The sequence below is a fragment of the Erythranthe guttata genome, chromosome 5 (assembly GCF_056151865.1).
Source record: "Erythranthe guttata isolate IM_541 chromosome 5, IM_541, whole genome shotgun sequence".
NCBI lineage: Eukaryota > Viridiplantae > Streptophyta > Magnoliopsida > Lamiales > Phrymaceae > Erythranthe > Erythranthe guttata.
Window position 1 is genome coordinate 14,515,340 of NC_142537.1, and position 23,973 is coordinate 14,539,312.

Here is a 23,973-nt window from a genome sequence, read left to right on the forward strand (position 1 = left end):
CTGGATTGTGGGGTTTGTTATGACCAAATAACGGGCGATTTCAAGGTTGTCTTTGTTTACGCAACGAAATATGAAATTTATTCGTGTAATAACAATTCTTGGACCGAAAAGTATTTAGGAACAAAATTCTATACCATCCTTGGTACTCCAGGTGCGGCTATATTCGTTGACGGAGCTACCTACTGGATTTTGGGCGTCGAGAGCAGGAATATTTCAGGTACGCAATTAGTGTATTTCGATCCAAGAACCGATGAGCTCAAGATTTTGAAAAAGCCCGAACAATTAAATGATGACAAATTTCATTTAATTAACAAGGCTTCTTTGGGAGGAAGACTATGTTTGTACCACTATAACTACAATGAGAACAGTATCCAAATCTGGATAAAGGAAAAGGGCATTGATACAAACTGGAAAGAGTTTCTAACCTTTGGAAAATTATGTCCGTATTTGTGGATTACGCCAATATGTTTCGTGGGAAATAAGGTTGTCATTCAAGTAGACCGTAAGAAATTTGTCTACTATAGCCCTACTGAGCAGACGTTTGAAGAGTTTGTAGATATTGACGTAAAGTGCAATGGATTCATTCCATATCGGAATAGTCTCTATTTCCCAACTGGTGTCAAGACGACGACAATTAAAGGTCAGCAGTCTAGGTTTATGTTACCTGAGCATAAGTATTTATGCATGTAGACAATATATTATGTCTGGTTCTTTTTTTTTTTCTTCTTCTTCTTCTTTTTTTTTTTTTTTTTTTTTGTCTTTTTTGTGTGTGTGTGCGCGCGCGTTACTAGGAGTCGATCTTACATAGGTATCGAGCCTCAACGCAGTCGAGTTCTCTATTTTAATTATATTTGATGTTTTCATCTTGTTTCTATTTCAAATATTATTCATTGCTAGTTTTTATAAAATATTTTTTCATTAAATAAACATTTATCGTTGATCATATAAAATTTGTGCATATACAAACACTAAAACAAATAATTGTCTGGTCTTTGTTTCATTGGTGATAAAACTAAAGCAGATCTGTTTCACATATAATTTGTCCGGTTCTTCACCAAAAATGCAGAGGAATATTTTAATCTTACTCGGTGCCTTTAATGATCACAACCACCTCCAACCTCCGTTATTTAGAACATTCGTGCTATTGCCCGTTTCGCCCTCCATTTCTCTCTTAATAGTCACCGGGTGGTAAGCACTACGGACGAAAAAAAGAATATTGTTACGAGTGTAATGCAAACTACATTGGTCCTCTTGCATTACAAAATAAGTTCTCTCGGATTAAGTCGGCTTTCCAAAGACGTGTATTTTCTTCAATTATTCCCAAAGACGTGTATTTCCTTCGGATGCTGAAAAAGAGAAGGGAAAAATACAGTTTTCATCCTTCAAGTTTGCACCTATTTTACATTCGGTCCTCCATGTTTATAAAAAAATACATTTGGTCCCTCATGTTTCAAAAACTCAACGCTTTTGGTCATTTCCATCAGTTTTCCGTTAAAACTAACGGAATATAATCAACCGTGTGCCCATCACTGCCTTAACTGACGGACTAATGTTAAGTTGACGAAAATGACCAAAAATCAAGGTTGACGAAGAACATTAAGCTACGTAAAAAAATTGATGCAGGCCAATTACCAAGATGTGGGTGAAGATATTTGTTCCATTTCACGTAGAAGAGAAACCACTACATGTCTACATCGAAATACCTGTACAACTTGTGGAATGTCTTCATCGGAAATTCTTGACGCAACATTGGTGGTGATTGCCGATATCCTTGAATATATGTTAACCACGCTAATTAATTATCTGTTAAATCACCCCATATAGATTTGTTCCAGTTTTAAAAGTAACATGTTTAAATTATGACAATTTCGACCCGTGGAGGTTGGGTCCTACTATAAGCCCGCCATGGACCCGTCTATCCTAAACTTGTCGAAAACCCATAAGTTTGGTTCCTTACACTCACAAATCTTACCAAGATATGTGGATCGGCACGTTGTTAGATAGAAGAATTGTGTAGCGCATCGTCTTGCGAACAGGGCTTACACTCACAAATCTTACCAAGATTTTTTTACCGGATCGAGTTTGCCTAATGAGGCACGTGGAGATTATATTTCTGATTAATTTAGGCATCTCAAATTTTCGTCCATGAAGATTTTGCATGAGAATGGATGGCTTTGTTTGGATCCAGTACATTCATCAATACAGGGACTTTTTTGCATTTATGTACTATTCCAGGGGATTTCGCTGACCTGGCCACAACTTTAGAGTATTTGCAGTTTGACCCCCCATTATGAGCATCTTCAGCAATTTTCAACTTTTCAGGCTTGCACTTTGGAGGACAACACCAAGATCGTTTATTTGCAGTTTGACCTTCTAGGGGGCTAAACAATTTTTTTTCTCTTTCTTTTTACCCCTCTTTGGGGCATTTGTGTAATAACCTAGATAGGTCTCGTTATGATTAATTTTGAAAATCGTTGTAGGGTACTCTTTTTACTTGTGTAGGCCCACATGATTTTAACGAGCCCCCAAAACTCTTATCAATAAATGAATAATAAAATCTTTTGGACAAAAAAATAGTGAAAAGATGTTTTTTATGGATAAGTATCTGACGAACCATCTTTATTATTTTATATTCAGGGGCTATATCTCTATCGTTTTCGCCAATAAGCCAATTCCTTTAATATGTATTATCTATAAAGGCAAAATTAATGTATATGATAAAATTACCCCCAACCTTTTAAACTCAAAAGGTAATATGCTAGAGGTCCCTAGTTGGAACATAATTAGATGTGGAATACAACCTTAACTAGATCCTTTTTAGAAAAATAAATATGAGTCACATCCTCAAATTTTCTTTTATCCCCAATTTACCCTTAACTTAAATCCATAAATTCTAAAATCATGTTTCTCTCAGATTTTTTCTTCTTTTTTCTTCTTCTCTCTCTCTCTCTCTCTCTCTCTCTCTCTCTCTCTCTCTCTCTCTCTCTCTCTCCCTCCCCCCCTCTCTCTCTCTCCCTCTCTCTCCCTCTCCCTCTCCCTCTCCCTCCTCTTCCCCCTCTCCCCCTCCCTCCCCTTCTCTCTCTCTCTCTCTCTCTCTCTCTCTCTCTCTCTCTCTCTCTCTCTCTCTCTCTCTCTCTCTCTCTCTCTCTCTCTCTCTCTCTCTCTCTCTCTCTCTCTCTCTCTCTCTCTCTCTCTCTCTCTCTCTCTCTCTCTCTCTCTCTCTCTCTCTCTCTCTCTCTCTCTCTCTCTCTCTCTCTCTCTCTCTCTCTCTCTCTCGTTCTCCACCACTCCAATCCACTATTGGGGGGGCGGTGGTTATGGCGGTGGAGACGGCGGCAATAAGCGGATGGTTGTAGAGGCAAGGAGACGGCGTTATATGGTGGTGTAAGGTCAGATCTACGGTGGAAGGCGTCACAACGGTGTTGGGCATGGATGATGGCGTGACGGCGGCGCTCGGTGGATGGTGGTGGTGGAGGAGCGGATCTAGGGTTTGGTGGGGAAAATTTAAAAAAAAATTGATTTGTATATCTACAGATGTCTGTGAGTGTCTATGGGTATCTATGGGTGTCTGGTGGCTAGAGTTTGTAGGAGAAGTTAGGGTTTCAAGATGTCTTAGGGTTTCAAGATGTCTATGGGTGACTACGGATTACTACGGTTTCCTATGGGTTTTTGTAGATTTCTACGATCGAAAAAATTAAAAAAATCATAATTTTCAATTTATGTAGAAAATGAGAACAAAATAGATTTTTATATAATGAAAAAATATGGGGGGAAAAAAAAGTTCCACGTAAAAAAAAATGCTAGATGCAAACTTAAAAATGTTAAATAATATCATAGTTCATCATACTATATTTACAATTTGGTGTAATTTCGAATTTGTGAGTGGAGGGGAATTCTTGGAATGAATTTAATAGAGGATGCGAAGCAAATTTTAGTTACACTTGTCATTTAGTTCTAATAAGGTTTGTCACCAGAGACTTATATCTTAAGACCCCTAAACTCATTTCCTAATCGTAACCCCAATTTAACTTCATTTTCATCAATTTTGACCACAAAAATCCAATTTTAACTTTTTTTGTTCTTTTTCTATCTTTCTTTTTGCTACCGGTTTCCGGTGAAATTTTTAATTTTTTTAATCTTTTTTTTTTTCTGTTTTATACGCCGCTGGTTTCTGGAGTTGACCGGTAGTCAGCGCCGTCTTCGGCGTTGACTTTTTTTTTTCTAAATTTTTTATCCATTTTTCGTACGCCCGCCGCTGAACATTTACCGTAATTGTACTGTCATTGACAGTAATTGTACTGACGTTGACAGTAGAATTACGTAATTGTATTGTCGTTGACATAGAGTTACATAATTGTACTCTAGCTGACAATACAATTACTGTAAACACAATAACATTACTGTCAATCACATCAATATTATTATTTTTTTAGTTTTCTTTTTTTATTTTGTTTGATGTGTTGACCAGTCAACGTAATAATATTATTGTCGTTGACGGTAAAATTACATTAAACAAAGTAATATTAGTGTCAACCACATCAATATTATTTATTTATTTTGCCTTTTTATTTTGTTTGATTTGTTGGCCGATTAACTAATAATATTAATGTCTACTATTGTAATATTACTGCAAACATAATAATATTATTGTGGTTGATGGTAATATTAATGCCGTTACAGTAATGTTACTGTGGTTGATAATAATATTACTGTAAACCACATCAATATTAATTATTTTGGCTCTTTACTATGTTTGCCTTTGTTGAACGGTCAACATATTAATATTACTCTATTACACAATATATAGTGATTTTTGTTGTGTTAATATTACTGTGCTAGAGAGTAATATAACAATATTACAGTAATATAGTTAATATTACTTTGTTATAATTGTAATATAGTTAATATGATTGTCAACCACAACAATATTACTATTTAAACGGGCAAAAAAATGTTGAAGAAAAAAATTTAAGAAAAAAACAAAAAAGTCAACGTCGGTCAGCGGCAGCAAAAAAAAGAAAAAAAAAAGGAGAAATCGATCGTCAGTCAACGCCTGAAACCGGCGAAAAAACAGATAGATAAAGAAAATCAACGACGGCGACATGCGAAATTGTAGTCAAAATTGGGTCATGGGTCAAAATTGACTAACTTGTGAAATTTGTGGTCAAATTGATATTAAATTGGATAAAATTATGAAATTAGAGCATATTAAAATGTGATGCCAGATTTTAGTCTTTTACATACCTCTAGACATTGTTTAGATTTTTTTGTAATTTTTTTTTATCTAAACCCCTTTATGAATAAGTAACTAATAATGGGCTAATTTGTCATGGACCCTACTAAAAAAAAAAAAAAAAAACCCTTTTATTAAAATAAAAAAATAAAAAAGAAAAAAAACAGCCGCAAGATTACTTGTTACATAATAAAACCCTAGGCCTAGCCGCCTAGGCCATATCACAATCACTTGTCCGCCCAAATCTGTGTATATATTAAACCCTAAAAAAACTAACAGGTCGGGGAAAAAAAAAAGACATGGAAACCTCAAATATTCCGTCGGAGATCATCGAAATTATACTATCAAAATTATCATCGGTTAAATCTCTTCTTCGATTCAAATCAGTTTCAAAGTCATGGAATACTATAATCTCCGATCCTTTATTCATTCAAAATCATCTCCAATCCTCGAATAAATCTCCGAATAATAATCTCTTCCTAAGTATGTATACAAATAGTACTGATAGGGGGTTTCCTTTAATTAAATTTGAAGGTCCAAAAACCAAACCCGGAGAAATGTTCGTGGAGAATATTCCCAACGGTTACAGCGTAATACTATTCGAATGTAACGGCGTTCTACTCTTGACAAGCCTATCCGATCGGGATCGGCGCAACAACAAAAAATATGCGCTGTGGAATCCATCAACTCGTTGGGAGAGGCATCTCGAAACCCGATATAAAGATCATGTAGTTGATCGTGGGATTTGTTACGACAAAATAACCGGTGATTTCAAGGTTGTATTTATTTACACGACGGAATACGCAATTTTATTCATGTAAATACAATTATTGGAGGAAGAAGAAATTAGGAAAAAAATGCTACGGGGCCGGTGATACGGGTTCGGGTATCTGTATCGATGGAGATACGACGTATTGGATTCTGGAGGAGAGCGCGAAGATGAAATTAGTGTATTTCGATTCAAGAATCGACGAGATCAAGGTCTTGCAAAAGCCCGAACAACTAAGTGAAGATGACAAATATGTTTCAAGTTATAACATGGCTTGTTTGAGAGGAAGCCTATGTTTGTACTGCTACAACAAAGATGAGAAAAGTGTTCAAATGTGGATAAAGGAAAAGGGAATTCATACTTGGGAGAAGGTTATAACCATTGGGAATATCGAGAATCTGTATTTGTGGTCCACACAACTATGTTTCGTCGAAGTCGAAAACAAGGCTACAAACTATAGCCCTACTGAGAAGGCGGTTGAAAAGCTTGTAGGGATTGATATATATCGGGGTAGATACGTTCCATATCGGAATAGTCTCTACTTCCCAACTGGTGTCAAGACGAAGACAATTAAAGCTTAGAAGTCCAGGTTGATATTTACCTTCGATAAGTATTTAATATTTATTCATTTAGGCAAGATATTATATGTTTTTGTTACTAGGTATTGATTGGTATTTTTTCAATAACTAGTAAGTGACACGTGCGTTGCACGTGGTTCATGGTTTTTCTAAATTATTTATATATTCATTAATTAATAATTTGCTCGATTAAAATTAACAGTGGTACTATAAAAATATTTAATAAAAATATAAATACTGAAGCTTAGTCCACAACACTATATATATATAATTAAATTTGTACAATTTCGAATTTATTTTTTGAATGTAAATTTTGCTGTTATATTATTTTGCTTGATCTTGAGTTGGCACATAGTTCCAAAGAAAAATAAATAAAACAAATCTTCATATTTTTTCTTGAATTTGCATAAGTGATTTCTATTTGTAACATAAAGTTATATATTATTGTAATATTTATTACTCTTCCTCTTCGAAGTAAACAACTTTTGTTTACACTCCTATTTGCAAATTCTAGCATCGTCATTTATTTTATCGATTTGCATTATTTAGTCAAAATAATTTTATACGATCAATTATTTTTATTTATATTTGTTTTTATTTAACATGGTGATTTATCTGAAGAATAAATTAGAAACAATTAGAGAGAAAATCCATTATACCCTCTCTGTACGAAAATCGTTATGAATACACTTCAAATGCATATACACGTACACATATTAAAAGAATAACAAAATGAACTTATATTAGGCATACATTTACAATTGAGATGTTATTACTTGTTAGTCTTTATTTAAATTCCTTCACTACATGGATTGTAAACATTTTTTTCAAGTTTTTCTTTAACTAATAGAAAATTAATTTTATGAATAAATAATTAGATGAGTCTACTTCGAAAATAATTACCCAAAAAAAAATTTATGAAAGTATGATTAAATGCAAGTAGTATAAGACCTATAAGACCTTCTTGAATGGTAGTCACGTGAAGATTTTTAATTTGTTTACGCAATATTTTTTTTTTACGTCCCTATTTACATGAAATTTCAGTTAGTCCTATAGGACCTTCTTCTTCCCCTATATACGCTCTTAAGTAGCCACTTAAATGGTAGTTTTATGAAAACCTCTCTAAGTGAAAGATGTTCTTTATGTACCCTTGAATCAAACAAAACACCATCCTGTCGATTACTATATTCATTTTCATGCTAGCTAATTAATTTATATTTGCTAACTGATTTGTATTTACCGAATTATTTTACAAACTTCATTCTAAAGGGTATTTTTTCCATAAAAAAATAGAAGAAACCCCTCTCGATATTATCACTTTTATAAAACAAAAAAAAAATTAATTATAGGGAAGTTGCCAATAAAATAACCTAAAGAAATTTTCAACAATAAAAATAAAAATAAAGTAATGTTGAATGCAATAAATCTTTTTAAATAGACAATAGGATTTAAGATCCCCATCCCTGCAATATAAGAAACAAGTATTGTAGATAGTAGCAACATAGAAATTAAAAATCAAATTCAACTTGCATAATGCAATTTATTATCATCCAAGTCTTTTATTTTAAAATAGACTATGGAATTTAAAATTCATGTCCCCATCAACATCAGAAACCAGTAATATAAATGGTAGCAACATAAAAATTAAAAGTCGAATTCAACTTACAGTGTAAAATTTATTATCATCCGAACGTTCTATTTATAATCTTCAACTAAATTTAATCCATTCGACCAAATGCAGTATATAATTTAGAAAAGTCTAGTAGAAAGTGATAGTGCATATCAATGATGTAAAATAACTTTTTGAATGAGATACATTTGCCCAAACTTACATTAGATGATTATAGAAGATGAAATTATATGTTCCACTTTAACATGCATGAAGATATTTATCAATTACCGAGCGGAGTTCTAAATACAATAGTTTAATAATTATTATTATATCAACGGAATATAAACGAATGGAGCAAGAGGAAATAATGTTGCATCATTCTCCTTTTTATATATTTATTTGCTGACTGTCCAAATTCTTATTAATTCCTAAACAAAGTCGGTTACTTTTATTCATGTATGTATAATAATTAATTGTATTTATCTTTGATGATTGTCCAAATTCTAACAAATGTAACACTTATCCCTTAAAGTATCATTTAAAATATAATAATACCCTTAATATATCTCTTTCTTATTGGATAAAAATAATCGAAAAATTATGCTATAAATTTAATCAATTAAAAAGTCGATGTAATATATTTAAAATTTAAATATTATCTTTCCTCGATAAAATAAATAACATAAAAACTAATTCTTATTCTTTATATAAAATTCAAAAGTAAATAAAATTATTATTGAACATATATTAAAAATATATATTTAGATATTATGAGTAATCAGATACTTTAAGAAATTAATAATTAAAATATATTTAAATAATTAAGAATATAATATATTATTCATTGATTTCTTGGAAAGCATTGATTTTTTTAATAATATTTTGCAACTATTATTGTTCAATATCTATATATGTGTATATACAGTTTTTTATTAGTCTTTTTATTCATATAATGTTTAGTTTTTGGTAAATTTTATTTGGTCAGTAAAAAATGGCTTTTATGTTAGTACATCTATTTTACCAATGGAAGACAATATTTATTCAATTTTAAAATATTATCTTTTTAATAAGATATATGAATTATTTGCCAATTATTTTATATAATAATTGTTATTATTATTGTTATTATTATTATTGTTATTGTTATTGTCATTTTGTTATTATTGCGATTATTATTGTTATTATTATTATTATTATTATTATTATTATTATTATTATTATTATTATTATTATTATTATTATTATTATTATTATTATTATTATTATTATTATTATTATTATTATTATTATTATTATTATTATTATTATTATTATTATTATTATTATTATTATTATTATTATTATTATTATTATTATTATTATTATTATTATTATTATTATTATTATTATTATTATTATTATTATTATTATTATTATTATTATTATTATTATTATTATTATTATTATTATTATTATTATTATTATTATTATTATTATTATTATTATTATTATTATTATTATTATTATTATTATTATTATTATTATTATTATTATTATTATTATTATTATTATTATTATTATTATTATTGTTATTATTATTATTATTGTTATTATTGTTATTATTGTTATTATTGTTATTATTGTTATTATTGTTATTATTGTTATTATTGTTATTATTATTGTTATTATTATTATTATTATTATTATTATTATTATTATTATTATTATTATTATTATTATTATTATTATTATTATTATTATTATTATTATTATTATTATTATTATTATTATTATTATTATTATTATTATTATTATTATTATTATTATTATTATTATTATTATTATTATTATTATTATTATTATTATTATTATTATTATTATTATTATTATTATTATTATTATTATTATTATTATTATTATTATTATTATTATTATTATTATTATTATTATTATTATTATTATTATTATTATTATTATTATTATTATTATTATTATTATTATTATTATTATTATTATTATTATTATTATTATTATTATTATTATTATTATTATTATTATTATTATTATTATTATTATTATTATTATTATTATTATTATTATTATTATTATTATTATTATTATTATTATTATTATTATTATTATTATTATTATTATTATTATTATTATTATTATTATTATTATTATTATTATTATTATGATTATTATTATTATTATGATTATTATTATTATTATTATTATTATTATTATTATTATTATTATTATTATTATTATTATTATTATTATTATTATTATTATTATTATTATTATTATTATTATTATTATTATTATTATTATTATTATTATTATTATTATTATTATTATTATTATTATTATTATTATTATTATTATTATTATTATTATTATTATTATTATTATTATTATTATTATTATTATTATTATTATTATTATTATTATTATTATTATTATTATTATTATTATTATTATTATTATTATTATTATTATTATTATTATTATTATTATTATTATTATTATTATTATTATTATTATTATTATTATTATTATTATTATTATTATTATTATTATTATTATTATTATTATTATTATTATTATTATTATTATTATTATTATTATTATTATTATTATTATTATTATTATTATTATTATTATTACTATTATTATTATTACTATTATTACTATTACTATTATTATTATTACTATTACTATTATTATTATTATTACTATTACTATTACTATTAGTATTATTATTATTATTACTATTACTATTACTATTATTATTATTATTATTATTATTATTATTATTATTATTATTATTATTATTATTATTATTATTATTATTATTATTATTATTATTATTATTATTATTATTATTATTATTATTATTATTATTATTATTATTATTATTATTATTATTATTATTATTATTATTATTATTATAAGGTAGAAGTTTATTTTTACCCTTGATGTATCCTTAAGCTATTGGTTGTTTTGGAGGGTATTTTAGGACAACCAAAAAATGGAAGAAACCACCCTATTATTCCCACTTTTATAAGTAGTATAGATATATTACTTTTGTCATGCACATGCCTGTTAATTATTTTTCGTCTCCTCAACGAGTACAAATTAATCTCCAACGTAGGAATCGGTTTGATTAATTCTTTCTTCCAAGTAGCATAATTTTTTGCGTATCGTAATGAGTGGAAGATAATTCGCCTCCGGTGGGCTACGATTTCAAGAGCGAAGGTTTAGGTGGTGGAGAACAGAGAGAACATAGTGAGAGAGAAATTGCAGGTATAAACAATGAGATTCAAACTATTTATTTCGGTTTATGTCGATGGGCAATTTGATAAACACCCTTCAAGTCTATTTTTCTTTCACATCAGGACAATCATTTTTTTTCCCCTTTGCTATAACTTCATCAGGCAATTTAGTTAAAGAGAGCTTAGACTGAAAAATACACATTTTAGACTTAGAATACCTTATTCTCTTCTACCTCATCTATCTTCGAAATCACATCTACTAAAAAAATTGGCGTTTCTTCAACTCCTCCTACCTCCCTACCATCGACGGCCCAATTTCCGTCAACCACGTCACAAGAAAAGTTATTCTCATTGGTTTCACTCCTCTTTTTAGTCTAAGATGTTTATTTTTAGTCACAATTCTTCAACTAAGTTGTCAGTTTTCAGTCTGAACTCTCCAATTAAGCTGTCGGTTTTTTGTCTATTTTCAATCTAAGTTGTTCAACTAAGTTGCCCGAAGAATTTTTAGCAAAATTCAAAATATTCAGGCTCGCTGTTAGCTATACAAAATATTTTTTAGAGGTTAATATCCAACTTTTCTTTATATTTTTTACTACATTAAATTTTGTGTCTCTTTTTAATTCTGTTTCTACGCCACAATAATAAAAAATTGAATTTGGCTCAAATATATAATATTTGCACGAAACAAAACTAACAATAATAATAATGAACTATTAAATCATGGTATTCAACTATTACTTGTGGTGGTCAAGCAAATTATAGTCAACTGTTGAGATATAGTAATGCTGATATTTCGGCAAAGTTGCAATTTCATGAGCCATATAAATTCTTTCCTACAAATATGTTGAACTCTAAACTCAACAAAAGTCCTCCGTCGATGTGGGATTTAAAGGTTGTTTAAGCACCGGGATATCCACCCAACACAAGCGCCCCAACTCGATCTAGGTCCAAGTCCACACATTCCATCCACGCGCTATTGATTGCCGCATCGAAATTTATCTTAACAACATTTTCCTCTGGGGCCAACCACTTCACATCATTCCTATCCCATTTTGTAATAAAGATATATTTGACAATATATCAGTGAAGTAGCATTAAAAAGAAAATGGAACCACACCCACAAATATTTTCAACTACATATTTCTATATGAAAAATGTATAACTATTTTGTTTTCTACACGATAATTTTCCTATTTTTATTCATATTTTTTATTGTATTAAACTTCGAATACCCTTGACAAAAATCTTGAATTTGCCACTGGACACAAGTAAATGGTTTTGGAACTACTTGTAAGTTGTAACTCATGACATTTTATTCTGTTTCTTGTGCTATGAATAGAGCACATTGTAATGAGTTCTTCCTAGATTTATGTTCCATGTTTACCATTCGTTAACATGTAACATAACCTGTACGTTTCCATATTGATGGAGTATTAATTATTTAGTGAAGTACTATTTGGTATTAAATTAAGGGATAATCACAGTTTGGGTCCCCCAAGTATGCACGTTTTTCACTTTTGGTTCCCCATTTACCGTCGTCAACAAAATACACACTAATGTTGTCACATTTTAACACATTGAGTCCCTCCGTCTGTTTGACCGTCAAGAATAGCGGTCAACGGTTGAATTAGGGTTGAATTTGGGGTTTTTCTTTGAGAAAATTGCAATAAGACCCCTATATTCTTTCAAAATAATCTAAAAACCCCTAAAATTTTATCCAACCATAATTTAACCCCAATTTCATCTATTAACCAATTTTAACCAATTAATGACCCCGATTTTTCAAGATCGGTTAATACGACATTGACTTTCTTTTTAACTCGATTGACTCTTTTTTCGGTTGATTTTTTTTGCCGCTGTTGCTCGATGTTGAATGTCGGTTAAACAGCCTTGACTTTTTTTTTTGCTTGATTGTTATTTTATTTTTATTTAATTTTGTTGAGTAGTGAAAAAATATAATTTAAAAAAAAAATCAAAGCTGATACATGGCGAGAAAAATAACATCGTCAAAAAGTCAAAATAAAACACAAAAGGAAAAGGTTAACGCAACTCAATGACGGAAAAATTTGAAGGAAAAAAAAAAGATAAAAATTAACGGCCGGTGTTAGCCCCAAAAACCATTAGACTATAGTGGTTATGGCATTTCCAAATTACTCCGCCACATGCCTAATTCATCTTCTTCATATTTTTTTGGGAATAAATTTGGGTGCACTAGCGGTTCCACAAAGAAATAACTGAGAGGAAGAAATTATGGATTTAAAAAAAAAATTAAATTGTATTTTGGCCCCAAAATTTTACATAAAAACTTTGTTAGAAGTTTGTAATTTTAGTATTACGATACTAGATATTAATATAGTATTATTATGTTATACAATAATAATATTGTGTTGATCAGAAAAAAAAAAATTCACAGGAAAAAGTTTAAGAAAAAATTAAGAAAATAAAAAAGTCAACATTGTTAACTGACAACCCAATGTCGGTGAACGACGTCAAAGACAATATTAAAAAAAAGTCAATGCCAAAAAAAAGTTAAAAAAAATCAATGGCGGTCAACGGTCAACGGTAATGGTGGTAAAAATTAGGGTCGTTTGTCAAAATTGATTAAATGATGAAATTGGGGTTAAATTAGGGTTGAAATTTTTTTAGGGATTTTTAGAATATTTTAAAAGAATGCAGGGGTCTAAGTGCAATTTTCTTAATATAAAACCCCAAATTCAGCCATAATTCAACAGTTGGTCGTTACTTCTTAATGGTCAAACAGACGGAGAGACTCTACGTGTTAAAATGTGACAACATTAGTGTGTATTTTGTTGACGACGGTAAATAGGGGACCAAAAGTGATAAACGTGCAAACTTGGGGGACCAAAACTGTAATTATCCCATTAAATTCATCATTGGGTAAATATAAACTCAAGTATTAGTTATCTGAAATGCTAAATCCCGCACTAATTTTACCAAATCATGTACATAACTAAAAATATTTCTCTCTCTAAAATCTTCTCTTCTCCTTCCCCACCCTTCTTTTTCCCCAACTTTTTTCACAGAATCACACACTAAAAACTTCCCTAGCATTCCAAGTTCGAATTTGACTAAATCTTCACATGTTCAAACTAAAATAAAGTTGGAATTTGAGGAAAAAATCAAATTGATATGAATTTGAATAATCAAATAGGCTTAATGAAATCGAATAAATATTGGGGTAGTGTAGAAAACGAACTGGGAGAGCAAAACGGATCAGTAGCTTGACAACTTGATGGTACCTGCGATCATAGAGCACGTGAACTAGGCCGGGGGTTGATCCGGCGGAAACCCCTCCGACGCTCAAGTCAGACGTGCTGATAGTAGAAATAGTCCAGAGAATACGTATTGTAGTATTGCTCAGTTAATAGGACGTACCTTATGGAATGAGTTCAAATGTGTATTTATAGCTTAGTTGGTATTGTCGGGCCCAAGCCTTACTTGAAGGTGATTGGGCCTCGGTGATAGTGGTCTTCGATATTGGGCTCGTGGCCCAGTAGGTAAATAATTTGTAGGCCCATTGGGTTGGACCAATTAGTCATATCATTAAGCCCACCACTCTCGAGTTGATGTGGGGGCCATATTGAAATGGGTGACAGATCGTGTCGAGAGTAAAAATTGTAGAAGTCGATGGTGTGCGAAAACGCGTTGGAGCGTGTGTCGGAGGGGCGTGAATGCACGTTGGCGCGTAGCGCGACCAAGTTGTCGCTATGTAAGTTATTTGAGTCGTCGGTGTTGTCCCGCGACGATGTAGTAGCGAATTATCTCATCGTGGGAGTTGTCTCGTCGCGGGGTAATATAGTTGATCGAGTTATCTCCTCGTGGGAGTTGTCTCGCGATAATGTGGTAGCACGTATCAAGTAATCTCCTTGTGGGAGTTGTCTCGTCGTGGGGTAATAGAGTTGATCAAGTTATCTCCTCGTGGGAGTTGTCTCGCGATAATGTAGTAGCACGGAGCAAGTATTCTCCTCGTGGGAGTTGTTATTTATCGACATTATCAATGTTTTGACGCGTTGCTTGTATGTGTTTACATATAGCCTTGTGCGTGATGTACTTGAGGAGGGGATCAGGCTCTCAAGAGTTTTTTATGAGGATCGTGCCCCTTGTTAGACCTCGTGGGTCATAAGTATGTTTAGACCGTGGCCACGTTTTAATGAAGGACCCATCGAAAACAAGTAGATAAATTTTGAGTAATCAAGCTGGCCAGGCTATATAGATTCTCATAATATCTCTAAGTGTTTCTAGGGTTGTAATCGTGCTAACTTGAGCTTGCGATTATGTAGTACATTGCGAGCGAGTTGTCTCTTCGAGAGAGTTGTCTTGCAGCGAAGTTGTAGGAGCATTGGATGATGCGCGATTTAGGAGTGTGCGGATTGAGGTTGCTCTGAGCGAGTTGTCTCCTCGTGGGAGTTGTCTCGCAGCGAGTTGTGGTACCGAGTGAGTTGGCTCCTCGTGGGAGTTGTCTCGCTGCTGGTTCGTAGTACCGAGCGAGTTGGCTCCTCGTGGGAGTTGTTTCGCGGCGAGTCTTATTACCGAGTGAGGTAGCTCTTCGTGGGAGTTACCTTGTAACGGGTTTGTTGGACCGAGCGAGTTCGCTCCTCGTGGGAGTTGTCTCGCTGCAGGTTGGTATTACCGAGCGAGTTGGCTCCTCGTGGGGATAATCTCGCTGTGGGTTGTAGGACCGAGCGAGTTGTCTCCTCGTGGGAGTTGTCTCGCTGCGTGTAGTAGGACATAGCGAGTTGTCTCCTCGTGGGAGTTGTCTCGCTGCGGGTATGAGACCAGAGGGGGTTGGCTCCTCGTGGGAGTTGTCCCGCAACGGGCTATAGGACGGAGCGAGTGGTCTCCTCGTGGGAGTTATCTCGCTGTGGTTTCGTAGACCCGAGGGAGTTGGCTCCTCGTGGGAGTTGCCTCGCAACGGGTTGTAGGACGGAGCGAGTGGTCTCCTCGTGAGAGTTATCTCGCTATGGTTTCGTAGACCCGAGGGAGTTCGCTCCTCGTGGGAGTCTTGCAAGCTCCCCACTCTCGATACGATGTGGGAGCCAAGTCAAAAAATGGACCGGATCGTGTCGAGAGTATATCGGTGTCGTGGTGTACCGATAACAGTTGGTGTGGTGTGGAGAAATAATAATTTTTATTTGGAGACCACACAGGATTTGATAGAGCGCGTTGAAATTCTCGCGCAATTTTGTGAAGCGAGGTGAAATCGGTACGCGATTTGGTGGAACGTGTTGAAATTCGCGCGCAATTTGATTTAATTAGTAGAAAACTGCGCGCGATCTGTTGGGTGTAGACGTAGCCGCGCCACTTGATTGAGTAGCCGTAGGATTTGATGTAGAAGAGAGATTTGTTCGACCCTACACCCGGTGAAAAACACCGGGTGGGTCTTCTGCTGGCACGTGTCTCTTTTTTGTATTTTATAATAGATTCCCCGCTAGGGTTTACCTTTAGGGATTTTAGAAAAATAAAAAAAAGAACACGTGGCAGCAGAAGACCCACCCGGTGTTTTTCACCGGGTGTAGGGTCGAAAGAACCTAGAAGAGAGGTGATGGGTGATGGGACGCACATTAATGGAGGAGAGAGAAAAGCTTGCTTTGGTGCTTTGTGCTGATGTCCACGTGTGCTGCTCCATTTCTTCTTTTTTTTTTTTTTTTTTTTTTTTTTTTTTTTCTCTTTTTCACTTGTCTGCCAGCGCGCGCGCGTACCGATGAGGCGCGCGGTTCTCCACGCGCTGGCAGCCTTCCTTTTTTTTTTTTTTTTTTTTGTTTTTTAATTTCTGCCTCGCGCGCGGACCGAGGCGCGCGGCTGACATAACGGTAGGCGCCCCCACGCGCGCGTGCTTTGCACGCTCCCAGTTTATCTATTTTTTTTTTTTTTTTGATTTCTGCCGCGCGCGCGGACCGAGGCGCGCGACGGTTGGCGCCCCCACGTGCGCGTGCTTTGCACGCTCCCAGTTTATCTTTTTTTTTTTTTTTTTTTGTTGTTTAATTTAATTACTGCCGCGCGCGCGGACCGAGGCGCGTGTTTTGGACGATGCGCGGCTACCGAGGCTCCATTGGGCCAACTGCGCGGTGCTGATGTACGCGTTTTTTTTTTTTTTTTTTTTTTTTTATCTTCTTTTTTCTTCTTCTTCTTCTTTTTTCTTTATCTTCTTGTCTTTTTTTCTTCTTCTTCTTTTTAGTTTTTTTTTCATCTGGGGTCTCACGTGCGCGATTTTACCCCCTTTTTTTTTTTTTTTGGTGGTTGATGTTCACCCCTTGGGATGTTCTATTTTTTGAGTAGGAAGATTATACTCGTCTCTTGCAATGTGATGTGAACCCACTTGGGATGGGTTAACCACCCACTGTAGGATGAGGCGCTCGAGACCTATGGTCTGAGGTGAATGCACACGGTTGTGTCGTTGCTTGAGTGACAACACGAGTTGAAGCTTTCGCGTACGCTGAAGGTCCTTGTCGGTTATCTGAACCGTTAGAGGAGCAAGTAGAAGTTGATATTGTTGAAGTTTCGGCGATCATACACTGAAGGTCCTCTTCGGTTATCTGAACCGTTCGAGGGGGGGCGGAAGTAGGCCCTCAGAGAGTCGATGACCCATGGCGAGCAAAATATTTTGGGGGCACTATAAACCCCTAGGGAGTCGATAACCCTTGGCGAACGAAATATTTTGGGGGCAGATGTAAGCCCCCAGGGAGTCGATAACCCTTGGCGCGCGAAATGTTTTGGGGGCACTATATACCCCCACGGAGTCGATAACCCTTGGCGAGCAAGATATTTTGGGGGCAGAGGTAAGCCCCCAGGGAGTCGATAACCCTTGGCGAGCGAAATATTTTAGGGGCAGATGTAAGCCCCAAGGGAGTCGATAACCCTTGGCGAGCGAAATATTTTGGGGGCAGATGTAAGCCCCCAGGGAGTCGATGGCGGTGGTGCCATAGGTGGCTCCACATGTGGAGCAGTGCTGGTATCGCGTTGGGAGCATTTGCTCCCAACGTGGCGATATATTGGGTCACGGCCTCTGTGGCAGCGCGAGTTGAAGCTTCTGCTATCATGCGTTGAAGCGCATCCTCGGTTATTTGAACCATTCGAGGAGCAGGGAGTGGTGGATCGGCGAGTGGTGGGTCCCGAGGGGGGATCACCTGAACCTCGCGAGACGGATCCATGGGACGTGGAGGAGGTGGCAAGCCAGAGCCTCCACGAGGTGGGAGGTCGTTAGCTGTGTCATTTTCTCTCCGAGCAGACGCCTCAGGAGGATCTTGTTGGCTACGTGATCTGGTTTGCATCGTTCCCACAGACGGCGCCAAAATGATGATGCTAATTATTTAGATCACCTGGGGTAGTGTAGAAAACGAATTGGGAGAGCAAAGCGGATCAGTAGCTTGACAACTTGATGGTACCTGCGATCATAGAGCACGTGTACTAGGCCGGGGGTTGATCCGGCGGAAACCCCTCCGACGCTCAAGTCAGACGTGCTGATAGTAGAAATAGTCCAGAGAATACGTATTGTAGTATTGCTCAGTTAATAGGACGTACCTTATGGAATGAGTTCAAATGTGTATTTATAGCTTAGTTGGTATTGTCGGGCCCAAGCCTTACTTGAAGGTGATTGGGCCTCGGTGATAGTGGTCTTCGATATTGGGCTCGTGGCCCAGTAGGTAAATAATTTGTAGGCCTATTGGGTTGGACCAATTAGTCATATCATTAGATATGAATTTGAATAATTAAATAGGCTTAATGAAATCGAATAAATATTAATTAAAACTGAACTCGTTTGTTATGATTATTCACGTAAAAAAAATAGGGTCTATTGGCTATACACCCCTCATATGGAACATATATAGGGATAGGTCCACCCCTAAAATTCTTCCTTTGAGATACCTCCGTGGAGAGGCAAAAGTACTATTGTGCCCTTAAGTTCAATTTTCGCCCAACTGCATTCAGTATTTTCGCCCATGCATTCAGCATAATGCCCACCTGCGTTTAGCATTTTGGTGCCTGCATTTATCATTTTTATAGATTTTTTTAAATAAAAAATTTAATTGTTTATTTTATTATTATTATTTATACATACCCATTTTTGTTTTTGTTTTTTTGTATTTTCTTATATTTTAATTTTTTTAATTTTTAATTTTTAAATTTTTTTTAATTTTTTTTAATTTTGTAATTTTTAATTATTAATTTTTTTTTATAAATTTACTGTACTTAAATTGACTATATATGACTAAGCATACTACACCTAACTATAGTATACAACAGTCACGTATAGTTATATCATATATGTAATCATGTAATGTCTTTTTACCTCAAAATTAATTTACACCAACAACAAAATTCAAAATTTCAATCTCGATAATCAAATAACCGATAAAAAAACAAAATCACGTGCATAAAATCTTCAAAACATGAACACGCATTACTATAAATTAAAAAACGCATAGCATACATATAACTATATGTTACTACACGTGACTATATGTATCTACAATTATTTATAGTTACATAAGTGGCATAAGTCTGGTGTACTGTAGCATGAATGCAACTTCACATGGCACTTCTTTGTGTCTTATTCTTTGCATCTCATAATGTTATACAAAGCAAAACATCTGACAAAAACATACAAGTTAAAGAGCGAAATGGAACACGCGAGTTAGATTACATGAAAATTACAAAAAAACTTGATTTTTTTTTTGATACATTTATTGTACTGTAACCGACTACAAATTACTATAGTATACTACAAGTTCTATAGTCATGTATAGTTTTATGTATCCATGACTACATATATGACTGTATATGACTACATATAATTGTATATTCACCTGACCCAAATCACCTATCTAAATAACAACTACTGATTAAGTTTCTACTACACAGACAAGCAGAGCTCTCACACTGGAGGCATTTCGATCATCTTCAAATAATCACATAAAATAAAAGACATATCATTTATAACAAAAATGAACAACATGAGAATCAAACAAAATAAAAAATCAAATTAATCCAAAGAAAAAGCTTTTAATATTAATTATTCACAGATCTTAAAAAAAAACATAGTAGATCTGTTATTTTTTTTTTATATATAAAAAAAGTACATTTGATTTGAGCCCTCCCTCAACAAAAGAAAGAGAAGAAACTAAAACAATAACGTAGAAACCATTTCATCAAACATAAGTAGAAAGAGATTTAAAACGAATTTCAAATATACAAACCTTCATCCATCATGTTTTTTGCATCATCGAGTCTACTAGGGAGTATCAAATTAAGATTGTAATTTGGGTTTTTGACTAGGAAAGAAAAATTAATAGGACCTATGCATATATATTTTCAAAACTAGGGAGTATCCCTCACTTCCCCTTTAAATAAACAGAATAAAATATTAACAAAAAAAATCATCTTTAATTTGCAGCCTTTCCCCTCTATTTGGTGCGATGAAGAACCTCCAAAACATGGGCCGAAAAAGGTGTGGAAAAGCTCGCATGAACGGAATTTCGTCATAAAAATTGTGGCGTGGTCAACCGAAAGGGGGCTGGAGATATGGTTGAGGCGGAGGCTGAGGGTATGGAAGGAGGTGAATATTGAACATATTAATATTAAAGGGTTAATAGCATTTTCCCACCTGTACTTAGCCGTTTTTGCGCTTTGCCACCTTAACTAAAACAAGTTGCATGGGCACACCCAAACTCATTTTTTTTAGGGTTAACTGCAAAAAATCCCCTAAACTTTCGACATTTTTGCACTTTACCCCCTGAACGGAAAAAAGTTGCACGAGCATACCCGAACTTACTAATTTGTAGCATCATAACGAAAATTGTCCATTTTTAGCAAAAAGTGACCGGAATCCACAACATGTGAGAAGCACATGTTTTGAGCCGGGATAAATTGGTCTTTTCCTCACACTACTATTTTCTTCATTTTTTTAATAAATATAAATAAATCTTTAAAAAAAACAGAAAAAAAAAGGAAAAATACATCATCTTCTTCGCATCACCAGTGATTCACCACCACCAAAAACCAAAGTTACTCTTCGTCCTTCTTCCGCCGTCCGCCGTCCGCCGCCCGCCGCCCGCCGCCCGCCGCCCGCCGACTCTGATTCATCCCCCACCGGAAATAGAGGACTACTCAGCCACATGGAGATAGAGGACCCAATTCATCAACCCCACCAATCAAAACATCCCATTCATCGGATCATAAAACCTCTGCACCATCCACATCGCCGTCGATTTCCCGGACCCATTTCCCCCGACCAGTGCACCGTCGCCCCGCTCATAATCGTCAAGTAATTTTCTTGACTTTTTCCCGGTCGCCGTTGACTATCAACCCCCAAAATTGCGTTATTTCCTTTCAAATGCCCCAAAATTGTGTTCTTTCCATTCATCTTGTGGACCCTGTTATCAGCCCAGCTACGCTACTTGACCATGGTATCAACCGATGGGAATTGATTAGTTGTCGGTCGGAACCGGTTGTAAAGCGGAAGAAGAGGGAGAATGAGCACAGCCCCACCCGCAGCCCGTGTTTCCGACCCACGATTGAATTTGTTTGAATGCTCCAAGAGTGGGTGAAGATTAATTTGGTGGGGGTGTTGGTGACGGGAATAAGATTATTTCTTTTCATTTTTTTTGATTTATTTATATTTAGCCTCTTGTCAAGGAATGAAATTGGTGTTGCGGTTGTGGCGGTGGTGGTGGAGCGGCGGAACAGAGGTGGTGGTGGTGGTGTCTGAAATTTTTTTTTTTTTTTTTTTTAATGATTTATTAGAGGTGAAAACCTCTCTCCCATGTTCGGTTCCCAAGAGGGATTAAGGAAGAAGATGCAGGCAATTTTCTCTATTTTGTTTTTCTTCTTTTTTCTTTTTTCATTTTTCGTTTTTCTTTTTTCTTTTTTATTTTTTCAAAAACCTTGTGAGTTGGCGAAATTGCCCCTTTATTTGCACGTGTGAGTTGCACGTGTGCATTTCAGGGAACAATTTGGCTAAAAATGGTCAATTTCAACGCCGGTGCTACAATATAATAAGTTCAGGTATGCTCGTGCAACTTTTTTCCGTTCAGGGGGTAAAGTGCAAAAACGCCCAAAGTTTAGGGGATTTTTTGCAGTTAACTCTTTTTTTTATGAACATAACCACCTAAAGAGAATATTAGGGCGAATTTTCTCATTTTACGGCGCACGCACAATGCACATGCTTAATGTAAGGGTTTTTTGTTCATTTCCACTAAAAAAATTTGTGTGCCTTAATTATTTTGACAATTTTATTATCTCTCGTAAACCCTCTTCAATCTTCATCTTCTTCAAGCAGCTGGAGAAGAACTTCCGATCAAGATGAGGTGGTGGATATGGCGTTCTGGAAAAGAGCCCTCAATTCAAGAAACTCCACCAATTTTATCTCCTCTTCAATGGCCGCCGTTGTCAAGCCTTCGTCAAACAACTCCTCTAATTATTCTAAACATTATTCCCACAAGATAACTCCTCCCCTCGAATCAGTATTTTCACCGCCACCTCCTCCACGGCGCTGGTTCCCGTGTACCAAAGCCCTCATTTCCCTTCACCGCCGCACATCAACATCAACATCAACATCTAGAGGGTCGCCGCTAATGGCGGCGTCTTCTGCCGGAGGTAGACTGAATATATCGGATTGTGGCCCAAAAATAATTCCCCCATTTATCGATATCATACTTCGAAATCGAGAACTAGGTTTCAATTCTAAGGAATAACTTTTTGGAAATTTTGTTTCTTCTTCCCTTAACAATTATGACCCAACAATTGTGAAAAGTCTATTTTTTTTTTAATAATAGATGGCTGATAATTCCGAATCGGGAAGATGAAAATTATTAGCATTTGAAGAAGATGAAGATTGAAGAGGGAGTTCTTCTCTAGCAGCTTGAAGAAGATGAAGATTCAAGAGGGTTGGTGAAGATTGAAGAGGGTTGACTGTTGGTATGTTTAAGAGAGATAATAAAATTGAGAAAAAATTAGGGCCCACAATTTTTTGAGTGGAAAAGATTAAAAAATCCTTTCATTAAGCATGTGCATCGCGCGTGCGCCGGAAAATGAGAAGATTCGCCAGAATATTCTTCTTAGGTGGTTATGTCCATCAAAAAACTGAGTTTGGGTGTCCCGTGCAACTTTTTTTAGTTAAGGTGGCAAAGCGCAAAAAGGGCAAAATATAGGTGGCAAAATGCTATTAACCCTAATATTGAATGATACATTTCACTAACAGTTTAAATTTTGGTTCAGATAGTCATTCAACATGAATTAGAGCTAGGCAAAATGAAAAGGTCCTGAGTTCAGATCCCTCAACTACCCATTTTAAATATTTCAAGTGCAAGGCTTCAAATGTAACATTTAACAGTGAGAATGGAGAGAGTGTTTGTCGGAGGGAGAGCGGTGACTCAACTATGTTGTGTATTTCTAGAAACATTGCAGTTCAGTGCCTAAGGGGCCTTTCGGAAAACTGAAGGGACTGAATTGAAATATTGAAAACTTCATTTTGGTACTTATTTTTGACATTCGTAATTAAAAGGGTA